This window comes from Artibeus jamaicensis, unplaced genomic scaffold, assembly GCF_021234435.1.
Source record: "Artibeus jamaicensis isolate MK-2021 breed Jamaican fruit bat unplaced genomic scaffold, CSHL_Jam_final contig_793, whole genome shotgun sequence".
NCBI lineage: Eukaryota > Metazoa > Chordata > Mammalia > Chiroptera > Phyllostomidae > Artibeus > Artibeus jamaicensis.
Window position 1 is genome coordinate 9937689 of NW_026521975.1, and position 13400 is coordinate 9951088.

Below are 13400 nucleotides of genomic sequence, written 5' to 3' on the forward strand. Positions count from 1 at the left end.
AACCATCAGATATGTTCTCTGTATCCATGAGACTGTTTCTGTATGGCTTGCTCATTTATTGTTTTCTTTTTTTAGATTCTACATATAAGTGAAATCATATGGCATTTGTCTTTCTATGTCTGACTTGTTTCACTCAGCACAATACCCTCTAGGTCCATCCATGTTGTTACAGATGGCAAGGTTTCATTCTTTTTTATGGCTGAGTCATATGCCATTGTATATATGCCCTACTTTCTTTTATCTACTCATTTACTGATGGACACTTGGGCTGCTTCCATATCTTGGCTATTGTAAGTAAAGTGCAATAAACATATCGATGCATACGTTTTTTTTATTTAGTGTTTTGAATTTCTTTGGGTAAATACCCAGAAGTAGAATTGCTAGGTCCTTTGTTACTTCTTGTTATAGCCTTTGTTTTAAAGTCTATTATGTCTGATATAAATATTGCTACTCCAGCTTTTTGTGTTTTGTTTCCGTTTTCATGAAATATCCTTTCCCATCTCTTTACTGTCAGTCTATGTGTCTTTTGATCTGAACTGAGTCCCTTGAAGACAGCGTATGTAGGGGTCTTGTTTTGTTACCCATTCAGCCACCGTATAGCTTTTGATTGGAGCATTTAAACCATTTGCATTTAAATAAATTTAAATGTATTTAATAGATATGTATTTGTTGTCATTATATATTTATATTCCTGATCTTTTTTCTTCTTCTAATTTTTTTTTTACTTTAAAGAGAGGAAAGAGAGAGAGAGACATCAATTTGTTGTCCCACTTATTGATGCATTCACTGGTTGATACTTGTACGTGCCCTGACTGAGGATCAAACCGTCAACCTTGGTCTATCAGGACAATGCTCTATCCTGCTGAGCTACCCCACCAGGGCCACAGTGAGTTAATTTACATTTCTTTTAATATGAGTATGTTGATATGTTATAGTTACTCTTTCCATTTATTTTTTTTTACTTTGCCTCTGATTATGGTGCCTTTTGCCATAGTGAACTTGTTTACTTTGATGTAGTACCCTTTTCTCCTTTTCTTTTAAAGCTTCTGGGTATTGCATCATACTTAGAAATGCTTTCTTATCTCTGAAATTATTTTTAATTCCTCCATTACTTCTCCTGTATTTTGTAGTTTCATTGTTTAACATGTATATATCTCATTCATCTCTGAATGATTTCGCTGTGAGGTATGAGGTACTGTACAACTCTATGTTTTTGTTTTTATTTTTCAGATGGCTACCCTTTTGCCTAGCAGTCTTATACTGAATAGTTTTCCTCTACTGATTTGAAAGTTCAACTTTATCATATCCTAAATTCCCTTATATTTAAATCTATTCCTATATTTTCTATACTGTTCCATTATCTGTCTACTCCTGTACCAGTACTACCCTAGTTTATTATGGCTCTATATAAAATTAGACACTTTAATTTCTTATAAGCCCAGTCTCCTTTCATTTGTTCTGGATACTACCCAAAATAATTACCAAAAATAATTGTGGTGGTATTTCTATTGGGCTCTCACTGATTTACACAAATGGACTTTCTAAAATTCCAGTATGTCTTTCCATTTGTTCAGATCATCTTTTCATTCATAAATGTATTGCATAAATCTCATTAAGTTTATTCCTAGTTCTTTCATTTTCTGGTTGTTATTAATTTTGTTGTTTTGTTACTTTAAAAGGATTATTTTCTTTTTTAAGTATATTTTATTGATTATGCCATTACAGTTGTTCTATTTCTCCCCCTTCATTCCCCTCTACCCTGCACACCCCCTTCCCCACCATTCCTCCTTTTAGTTTATGACCACGTGTCTCAAGTTCTTTAGATTCTATATTCCCCCTACTATTCTTGCCCTCTCCCCATCTATTTTCAACCTACCATCTATGCTACTTATTTTCTGTACCTTCTCCCCCCTTCTCCTTCTCCCACTCCGCTGTTGCTAACTCTCCATGTGATCTCCATTTCTATGGTTCTGCTCCTGATCTAGCTGTCCTCTTGGTTTGCTTTTGTTTTAGATGTGGTTCTTAATAACTGTGAGTTTGCTGTCCTTTCACTGTTCATCTTTTTTATCTTCTTTTTCTTAGATAAGACCCTTTAACATTTCATATAATAAGGGCTTGGTGATGATGAACTCCTTGAACTTGATCTTATCTGAGAAGCACTTTATCTGCCCTTCCATTCTAAATGAAAGCTTTGCTGGATAGAGCAATCTTGGATGTAGGTCTTTGGATTTCATGCCTTGGAATACTTCTTTTCAGCCCCTTCTTGCCTGTAAGGTCTCTTTGGAGAAATCAGTTGACAGTCTGATGGGAACTCCTTTGTAGGTGAATGTCCCCTTATCTCTCGCTGCTTCTAGAATTCTCTCCTTCATTTTAATCTTGGCTAATGTAATGATGATGTGCCTTGGTGTGTTCCTCCTTGGGTCCAACTTCTTTGGGACTCTCTGAGCTTCCTGGACTTCCTGGAAGACTATATCCTTTGTCAGATTGGGGAAATTCTCCTTTATTATTTGTTCAAATAAGTGTTCCACTTGTTGCTCTTCCTCTTCCCCTTCTGGTACCCCTATAATTTGGATGTTGGAATGTTTAAAGATGTCCTGGAGGTTCCTAAAGCTCTCCTCATTTTTTTAAATTCTTGTTTCTTCATTCTTTTCTGTTTGGTAATTTTTTTTCTTCCTCCTGGATCCACTCCCTTGATTTGAGTCCCAGTTTCCTTTCCATCACTATTGGTTTTCTGTGCATTTCTCTTCATTTCAATTAGTTTAGCCTTTATTTGTTCCTCTAATTTGTGACTAAAATCAGCCAATTCTGTGAGCATCCTGATCACCAGTGTTTGGAACTGTGCATCTGAAAGTTTGGCTATTTCTTGGTCGCTTAGAGTTATTGACTCTGGGGCTTTGAGTTCTCCTTGAGCCATAATGTTTTGCTCTGTTCACACCTGTTAAGTATGAGGAGCAGAGCCTTAGGTGTTCACCAGGGCAGGGCCACCCAGGTCGCTGGTTTGTGACACTGTATGTGGGGGCAGGGTCAGAGAGGGGCAATAGCGATCCCCTCTGCTGCTTTCCGCTGCTGGGGCCTGTGCAATACATCTCACTGCTAGCTCCTTTGCCTGGTTTATCTGCGCGCAAATGTGTGACCGTGGTCAGCCCTCAGTGAGTCTACCCACTGCTACTCCACACCTGGGATCAGCCCACAGCTGCCTACATGCCTGGGTCGCATGCCCAGGTTGGTCCAGTGGATCTTTCCTGCCCGATCCCACTCTGCTGCTGGCTCTGCCCCTCTTACTGGTTTGGCTGAATGCTCTCAGACTTCCGTATAGTTCAATTTTCTGTGGTTTGGCTGCATTTTTTTGCTAAAACTTTGTTGTTTTTGAACTTGGTTGTGCGAGAAGGTACAGTGTTTCCACCTACGCCTCCATCTTCACGGAAGTCCCTAAAAGGATTATTTTCTTCCATTAGTTTTTCTGAGTACTTGTTTGTAAATGTTAAGTCTATAGTTTCAGCATATTAATAGTAAACCAAATATCTTACTGAATTATTTTGCTGTTCATAATACTTTCTTTTCAATTCATAGGGTTTTTTAGAGCAGTATTGGCTTGACAGCAAAATTGAATGAAAAATATAAAGAATCCCCCACATACTCTCTGCTCCTTCCCTCCCCACCCTCAATACCCTGCATCAGAGTGGTACATTTACTACAATCAATGAACCAACATTGTCATAATGTCAACCTAGTTTCACAGTTTACATTAGGGCTCATTCTTTGTACTACATAGTCTATGGGTTTCAACAAACGTATAATGACATATATCTATCATTATAATATTATACAAATAGTTTCCATGCCCTAAAAATCCTGTATTCCCCTAATTCATCCCTCCCTCCCTGTGAACCCCTTGCAACCACTGATCTTTGTACTGTCTCTATAGTTTTGCCTTTTCCAAAATGCTATACAGTTGGAATCATACAATATGTAGCTTTTTCAGATTCCCTTCCTTCACTTAGCAATGCACATTTAAGTTTCCTTCATGTCTTTTTTTTAAGGTTTTTTAAAAAGATTTTTTATTTATTTATCTTTAGAGGGGAAGGGAAAGAGAGAGGGAGAGAAATATCAATGTATGGTTGCCTCTTGTGCATCCCCTGTTGGGAATTGGCCTGTAACCCAGGCATGTGCCCTGACTGAAAATCAAACCATGATCCTTTGGTTCTCAGGCCCACGCTCAATCCACTGAGCTACACCAGCCAGGGCCCTCCATGTCTTCTTGTGGTTTGATTACTCATTTCTTTTTAGCACTCAATAATATTCCATTGTCTGGATATACCATAGTTTATCCATTCACCTATTGAAGGACATTTTTGTTGTTACCAATTTTGGACAATTATGAATAAAGCTTCTATAAACATTTACATGCAGGTTTTTGCATGGGTGCACATTTCAACTCATTTCAATAAAACCAATAACACAATTGATGGATTGTATAGTATGAGTAAGTTTAGTTTTGTCAGAATCTCCCAAATTCTTTTTTGAAGTGGCTGTACCATTTTGCATTCCCACCCACAGTAAATGAGAGTTCTGTTGCTTTACACCCTGGCCAGCATTTGGCACTTAATACATTTTGAGTCAAATCTTTTGGGGTTTCCTATAAAATTATGTCATCTGGAAATATAATGTTTTCTCTTTCTGATTTCTATAGCTCTATGTTCTACCCTTGTCAAATCACATTGGCTATTACAGCCATTAAAATGTTAAATAATAGCTGTGAAAATGGACAAATCTCTTTTGTTCCTGATTTTGAGTTGGGAAAAACTTCTTCTCCCCATTAAAAACAATACTGCCTTTGATATTGAGATAAATATATTTTATCATATTAAGGAAAAAGTATATGCCTATTCTCTCTCCCTCTCCCTATTTTCATTTCATTACGAGTGTTTACCAAGGCTCTCCGCTCTCCTATTCAACACACGGCCATGTCATTCTGCTTAGTGCCAGCTGCAACCCTGAGACATGACAGCGAAGTTCTCAGTGAATGGATTTGGCCATATTAGGTGCCTGGTCACAAGGGCTGCTTTTAACTCTGGCAAAGTGGATGTTGTGGCCATCAATGAATCTTTCATTGGCCTCAACTACATGGTCTACATGTTCCAGCATGATTCTACTCATGGCAAGTTCAAAGGCACAGTCAAGGCTGAGAACAGGAACATGTCATCAGTGGAAAGTCCATCTCCATCTTCCAGGAGTGACATCCCCCAACATCAAGTGAGGTGATGCTGGTGCAGAATATGTTGTGAAGTCCACTGGTGTCTTCACTGCTTTGCAGAAGGCTGGGGCTCACTTGAAGGGAGGAGCCAAGAGGGTCATCATCGCTGCCCCTCCTGCGGATGCCCCCATGTTTATGATGGGTATGAACCACAACAGGTATGACAATTCCATGAAGATTGTCAGCAATGTCTCCTGAACCACCAACTGCTTGGCCCCCCGACCAAGGTCATCCATGACAACTCTGGCATGGTGAAGGGACTCATGACCACAGTCCACACCATCACTATCAACCAGAAGACCGGGGATGGCCCCTCTGGGAAGTTGTGGTGTGAAGGCGGAGGGGCTGTCCAGAACATTATCCTTTTGGCACTGCCAAAGCTGTGGGAAAGGTCATCCCTGAGCTGAATGGGAAGCTCACTGGCATGGCCTTCCCTGTCCCCACCCACAACGTGTCAGTTGTGGATCTGACCTACTGCCTGGAGAAAGCTTCCAAATATGATGACATCAAGAAGGTAGTGAAGCAGTTATCAGAGGGCTCCTTCGAGAGCATCCTGGGCTACACTGAGGACCAGATTGCCTCCTGCAACTCTAACACTGACACCCACTCCTCCACCTTCGATGCCGGGGCCGGCATTGCCCTCAATGACTGCTCTATCCAGCTCATTTCCTGGTATGACAACAAATTTGGCCACAGCAACATGGTGGTGGGCCTTAGGGTCCACATGGCTTTCAGGGACTAAGGGCCCCCTGGACCAGCAGCCCCAGTGACAGGAAGAGAGGGCCTCAGTTCCTGGGGAGTCCTTGCCCTGAGTTGATCCTCTAACATGCTGAGTATCTCCTGACCTCCAGAGTTTCCACCCCAGACTCTCTGAAGAAGGGAAGGGGCTTAGGGAGCCCTACCTTGTTGTGCACAGTCAGTAAAGTTCACTATGTTTCGCCCCCCTAAAAAGGAGTGTTTACTAAGATTAAACCATTAAATTTTTTAGCCTTTTGGGAAATGGTCATATGACTTTTCTCTTTTGATCTATTAATATGGTAAATTATGTTGATAGATTTCCTATATTAAACCATTCTTATATTGCTGGAAGATAGCTATTTTTTTAAATCCCCTTGAATTGTTCACACACGCGCACACACACACACACACACACACAAATCTTTCATCTCTGCAAAAATTGTTAAACACACAAATATGAAAGAGTTACTCATAAATGACCCTATTCCTTTAAGTCCATCCATATATATGAAAAACCCTGGATTCTTTGGCGGTAGAGACACAGATGGTTGGCCCAGAGGAACTCCTCAGACCTACCCCACTGTGTAATCACAGGTCGCATAGGGTTGGCTCTTTGCCTGAGGGCCTTCCCCGGGGCCCAGGGAGCTATGGGGCCTACAGCCCCACCCAGACATCAGGCAAGTCACTCCTTCCTACCTCTCAGAGTCACCAGTCAGTTCTGTTAATGATCTGAGATCTTTGTTTCTTGACCTCTTTCACAATGCTGGAGGCTCAGGGCCAGGGCACCTCCTGAGGAAATGAGGGGACCAGGAGGCATGGAACAGAGATTGGGGTCACCTGGTCATGGCATGTCCTTTGAGTTTCTTAGGAAATGGGCTTCCTGGTTTCAGCAAGGAAATTTGTGCTCATGTGAAAGTGAGAGACCTCTGCTTCTACAAATCAAACTCCTGGGACCACCAGTCGACTGTTTGTCTATTATCCCTGGTTCTGCCCTTAACTCTGATGCTATCTTTCTCTATCTCTCTCTCTCTCTCTCTCTTCCCAGCTTGAATAGACCCTTTACTACCCTGAGTCTTTGGCACCAAGTCCAGCTGACTAGTGGGTGTAATAAAGCAGGCCCAGATCATCAGCGCAGCAGGCAGGGTCCAGGCATCTTAAAGACTGCAGCTGGCGTGTCCTTGGAATGGGTCAGGGTTTAGCTGAGACAAAGCCAAAAGGAAACAGCACAGGGGAGGCAGCACTGAAAAACTTAGGTAGAATCATATGAAACTGCTGATAATTGGGTGGTTTTAACCTACAAAACAACAACAACAAAAACAGCACTATTATATGGTTCAAACACAAAAGCTGTTTTTCAGACCAAAATATGTAGTCACAGAACCAAGTCTGTAGTGCCACCCAGTGGTCAGAGCAAGTAAGAAGAACTTGTTTGATTAATCATGAGGCCAACTAATAACAGAATAACAGAGACTTCCGGCCAAGATGGAGGCGTAGATAGACACACTGCACCACCTCACAAAACCAAAAGAAAGATAATAACAAATTTAAAAATAAAAAACAATGAGAACTGACAGAAAATTGAACTGTATGGAAGCCCAGCGACCAAGGAGTTAAAGAAGAAATATTCATCCAGACTATAGAAAGGGTGGAGACGGGCAGCTGTGCAGAGAGGAGTGTGGCAAAGCTGTGGCTGCTGAAACCAGCAAGGCGTAGGTCTGCAGACTGGGTGGTCTCACATTTGTGTGCAGGTAAACTGGGAAGAACAACTGGGGAGCAAGACAGACCCCAAAACCCATGGTTCCAGTGCAGGGAAATAAAGCCTCAAACCTCTGATTGAAAACACCTATGGGGTTTGAGGCAGCAGTGGGAGAAACCCCCAGCCTCACAGGAGACTTTATTGGAAAGACCAACAGGGTCTTAGAAAGTATACAAGCCCACCCATCTGGGAATCAACACCAAAAGGGCCCATTTTGATTGTGGGTAGCAGGGGAAGTGACTGAAAGCCGGCTGAAAGTGGAGCAAGTGCCATTGTTTCCTCTCGGACCCCTGCCCCACATACAGCATCACAACCCAGCAACAGGATTGCCCCACCCAGGTGAATACCTAAAGCTCTGGCCCTCGTTACGTAACAGGCATATAAAGATTTTTAAAAAAGCAACAAAAAACAGATCAAAGCTCCAGAAAAAATACAACTAAGCAATGAAGAGATAGCCAACCTATCAGATACACAGTTCAAAATACTGGTAATCAGGATGCTCACAGAACTGGTTGAATATGGTCACAAATTAGATGAAAAAATGAAGGCTATGCTAAGTAAAATAAAGGAAAATATATAGGAAACCAACAGTGATGGGAAGGAAACTGGGACTCAAATCAATGGTTTGGACCAGAAGGAAGAAATAAGCATTCAACCAGAACAGAATGAAGAAACAAGAATTCAAAAAAATGAGGAGGGGCTTAAAAACCTCCAAGGCATCTTTAAACATTCCAACATCCGAATAGCAGGGGTACCAGAAGGAGAAAAGGAAGACCAAGAAATTGAAAATATATTTGAAAACATAATGAAGGAGAACCCCAATCTGGCAAAGGAAATAGACTTCCAGGAAGTCCAGGAAGCTCAGAGAGTCCCAAAGAAGTTGGACCCAAGGAGGAACACACCAAGGCACATCATAATTAAATAACCCAAGATTAAAGGTAAGGAGAGAATTTTAAAAGTAGCAAGAGAAAAGGAGACAGTTACCTACAAAGGAGTGCCCATAAGACTGTCAGCTGATTTCTCAAAAGAGACCTTACAGGCAAGAAGGGGCTGGAAAGAGCCCTGGCTGGTGTAGCTCAGTGGATTGAGCTGGGCCTGTGAACCACAGGATCGCAGTTTGATTCCCAGTCAGGAAACTGGGCTGAAGGCCTGGGCTGAAGGCCTGTTCCCAGTGGGGGACGCACGAAAGGCAATCATACATTGATATTTCTCTCCCTCTTTCCTTCCTTTCCCCTCTAAAGATAAATAAAAATTTCACCAAGCCCTTATTATATGAAATGTTAAAGGGGGCTCACCTGAGAAAAAGATCACAACTATCAACAGTAAAATGACAACAAACTTATAGTTATTAACAACCACATCTAAAACAAAAACAAACTAAGCAAACAACTAGAACAGGAATAAAACCACAGAAATTGAGATCACCTGGAGGGTTATCAGCAGGGGAGAGGGAGGGGGAGAGAGGAGGGACAGGTACAGAGAATAAGTAGCATAAATGGTAGGTAGAAAATAGACAAGGGGAGGGTAAAAATAGTATAGAAAATGTAGAAGTCAAAGAACTTACATGTATGACCCACAGACATGAAGTAAAGGCAGGGAATGTGGGTGGGAGAGGATGTGCAGGATGGAGGGTAATAAAGGGGGGGAATGGGATAACTGTAATAGCAAAATCAATAAATTATATTTAAAAATTTTTTAACAAAAGAACCTATATGCATCACCCCTGGGCAGGGACAACAGTGTAGCGATTGCCTGAGGGGGTGGGGAAGGGAAGCAAAATGGGGGGAAAAAATGGGTCACATGCATTGGCATAAACAATAAAATATCATTTAAATTTTTTTTAAAAGAATAACATTCCTGGGGCTCCAACTGCAGACTGGGTTAGGAGCTTTACAAGTAACCCAGTAACATTATTTAATGCTACTGTAGTTTATGGTAATAATTACTTACTTGATGTATTACAAACAGCTCTTTTGATGTAGGCATTTAGGGATTATCTTCTTCATTTTAGAGGGGAGAAAAATGAGGATCGGGGGATTCAAGGGAGTGATGCAAGATCCCCCAGCTGAGGGAGGCAGACCCAGGTTTGCTCTTCACACTCAGCATTGTGCCCTCCCACTTTAGGGAGATGAGTTCGCAGGCAGGAGGTCCAAACCTCCAGAGGCCCCAGCCCCAGCTGCTCCAGGTGCACACACCTGGATGTCTGAGTACTTTGTTTCATACAGGAACAGATGTTAGAGGAACTGTTAAAGGAGTTTATTAAATTAACAGCTTTTTAAAAACCGTATTAAAAAATTTATAAAATGACTTCCGGTCAAGATAGAGGCATAGGTGAACACAGTTTGCCTCCTCACACAACCACATCAAAATTACAACTAAAATATAGACCAACCATCACTCAGAACCAGCAGGAATTGAGATGAATAGAAGTCTGACAACTACAGAATTATTTTTTCTTTTTTTCACTATTTATTTTTTATTTTTTAATATATTTTATTGATGATGCCATTACAGTTGTTTTGTTTCCCTCTTCATTCCCCTCTACCCTGCACACCCCTCCCCCATGATTCCTCCCCTTTAGTTTATGTCCACGTGTCTCAAGTTCTTTAGATTCTGTATTTCCCCTACTATTCTTGCCCTCCCCCCATCTATTTTCTACCTACCGTCTATGCTACTTATTTTCTGTACCTTCTCCCCGCCTTCTTCTCCCACTCCCCTGTAGCTAACCCTCCATGTGATCTCCATTTCTATGGTTCTGCTCCTGATCCAGCTGTCCTCTTAGTTTGCTTTTGTTTTAGGTGTGGTTCTTAATAAATGTGAGTTTGCTATTCTTTCACTGTTCATCTTTTTTATCTTCTTTTTCTTAGATAAGTCCCTTTAACATTTCATATAGTAAGGGCTTGGTGATGAGGAACTCCTTGAACTTGACCTTATCTGAGAAGCACTTTATCTGTCCTTCCATTCTCAATTAAAGCTTTGCTGGATAGAGTAATCTTGGATGTAGGTCTTTGGATTTCATGCCTTGGAATAGTTCTTTCCAGTCCTTTCTTGCCTGTAAGGTCTCTTTTGAGAAATCAGCTGACAGTCTGATGGGAACTCCTTTGTAGGTGAATGTCCCCTTAGCTCTTGCTGCTTCTAGGATTCTCTCCTTCATTTGAATCTTGGCTAATGTAATTATGATGTGCCTTGGTGTGTTCCTTCTTGGGTCCAACTTCTTTGGGATTCTCTGAGCTTCCTGGATTTCCTGGAAATCTATTTCCTTTGCCAGATTGGGGAAGTTCTCCTTTATTATTTGTTCAAATACATTTTCCACTTGTTGCTCTTCCTGTTCCCCTTCTCATACCCCTATAAGTCAGATGTTGAAGTGTTTAAATGTCCTGGAGGTTCCTAAGTCTTTCCTCATTTTTTTTGAATTCTTGTTTCTTCATTCTTTTCTGTTTGGTAATTTTTTTCTTCCTCCTGGATCCACTCCCTTGATTTGAGTCCCAGTTTCCGTTCCATCACTATTTCTTTCCTGTGCATTTCCCTTCATTTCAATTAGTTTAGCATTTATATTTCCTCTAATTTGTGACTAAAATCAACCAGTTCTGTGAGCATCTTGATCACCAGCGTTTTGAACTGTGCATCTGAAAGTTTGGCTATTTCTTGGTGGCTTAGAGTTATTGGCTCTGGGGCTTTGAGCTGTTCTTCTTGAGCCACAATGTTTTGCTCTGTTCACGCCTGTTAAGTATGAGGAGCAGAGCCTTAGGTGTTCACCAGGGCAGGACCACCCAGGTCACTAGTTTGTGATGCTGTATGTGGGGGCGGGGTCAGAGAGGGACAATAGTGGTCCCCTCTGCTGCTTCTTGCTGCTGGGGCCTGCAAGGTCTGTCTCACTGCTTGCTCCTTTGCCTGGTTTATCCACGTGCAAATGTGTGACCATGGTCAGCCCTCAGTGGGTCCACCCGCTGCTACTCCACACCTGGACCCGCCCACGGCTGCCTGCATGCTGTGTCTTGTGCCCGGATGGGTCTGGTGGATCTTTCCTGCCCGACCCCACTCTGCTGCTGGCTCTGCCCCTCTTACTGGTCTGGCTAAAGGTTCGTTATTGTCAGACTTCCATATAGTTCAATTTTCTGTGGTTTGGCTGCGTTTTTGTTGCTAAAACTTTGTTGTTTTTAAACTTGGTTGTGCGAGGAGGCACAGTGTATCCACCTATGCCTCCATCTTGGCGGAAGTCTCTGCCACAACTACAGAATTAAAGAAACCACATCCATCCAGACTGATAGGAGGGGTGTGGATGTGGAATGGGCTGGTCCCACATCCATGTGTGGTGGACAAAAATTCAGGAGGGATATCTTAGGAGTAAGTGATACAGGGTGCAGCCAAGGGGGAGCCCCAAAAAAGATTTGGAATGGTGTCCAGAACTCAGAGTGTGTAGGAATATTGGAGAGACATATAAGATGTCCTCACCCCTTCCCCCCACAGGTGTGACAGTTGGGGGAAGGGACACATGGAGCAAGAACATGCAGGGCTGTTTTGTACAGCCGCAGCCTTGCAGCTAATCCATGGCATGGTCATTTAACATATCTACAGCCTTTGGCCGGTCACTTGGATATGTTAAATGGCTGTGGCCAGGCTTGGAGCTAGGAGGATGAAGTCACTTCCCCCCAAGATGTAACTGGGGGAAGGTCCCCCAAGTGACAGCGCCTGCGTGGGAGCTTGGAGAAGACTGGCTCTAGGACATGCGGCCATATCTGCCCAGACTAATGATGGCAGCCCAGTAAACTTGTAATAATACAGAAATACTGGCAGGTGTAACTTATTGTAGGAGGAATCGGAAATAGGGGTACAGAGGAAGATTGGCATGGGAATTTAAACCCAGACACAGCAGCCATTGGGGAGAGCTACACGGTTTCAGCAATGTAAGGGTCCCCTCTTGGCCAGGTGAAGAGAGAACCATGTGGTTTTGGACAGAGTGAGGACACCCTCTTAGCGAGGTGAAAGAAGGAGCCATGCGGTTCTGGCAGAGTGCAGACCCCCTCTTTCCCAGGTGAAAGGGAAAACCACCCAGCTTTGCCAGAATGGAGATCCCTGCAGCCAGGTGAAGAAGAAAGACACATGCTTTTGGTGGAGTGCTAACCCCTGCAGCTTTGGTAGAAGAGGCCCACGTGCAGCTTTGGGGTGCTCCCTTTGGCCACGTGGCCTGGAAAGCAGGAGAGACTTTGACTGGAACTTGGTACAAAGAACTCTTTTTTTTTTTTAATATTAAATTTTATTTAGTTACTTTTCAAGTACATTTTTTTTATCTATTTCTCCCATCCCACCCCACCGCCCCCAGTCTCCCCCCTCCCTCCCATTCCCCCCCCAGTCCTCATCTCTGTGTCTTTCATACTTGTTCCTCAAAATCCCTCCCCCTTTTTCCCCTTAAGTTCCCTTCCCTCTCCCCTCTGGTCGCTGCCCACTTGTTACAAAGGACTCTTGCCAGTGGACTGTGAGAGGGTGCCACATGACTTTGGATTAACTGGCGATCCTGCCTGGACAGTCAACACAGCTGACAGTACCAGCGGCCTGCAACACAGACGTGTGCTCTTTTCTTGATTTATGGTACCCGGAACTGGGGCAGGGGAGAAGGGAGCGCTGTGTGTAGGTGTATACCCTAAAGGACTTTGA

The 13400-nt window shown here is 42.7% G+C and overlaps 1 protein-coding gene and 1 pseudogene across 2 annotated transcripts in view; both read left to right on the forward strand.

Moving 5' to 3' along the window:
- The window catches only part of PIGZ (phosphatidylinositol glycan anchor biosynthesis class Z), a 56388-nt gene that overhangs the window by 16441 nt on the left and 26547 nt on the right, over positions 1 to 13400 (forward strand). For both annotated transcript variants that reach the window (XR_008392920.1, XR_008392921.1), the window contains one exon: positions 733 to 831. The gene's annotated coding sequence lies outside the window, so the exon portion shown is untranslated. Of the gene's footprint in view, positions 1 to 732 lie in introns of those variants that run through there.
- Positions 4918 to 6225, forward strand: LOC119050920 (glyceraldehyde-3-phosphate dehydrogenase-like; annotated as a pseudogene).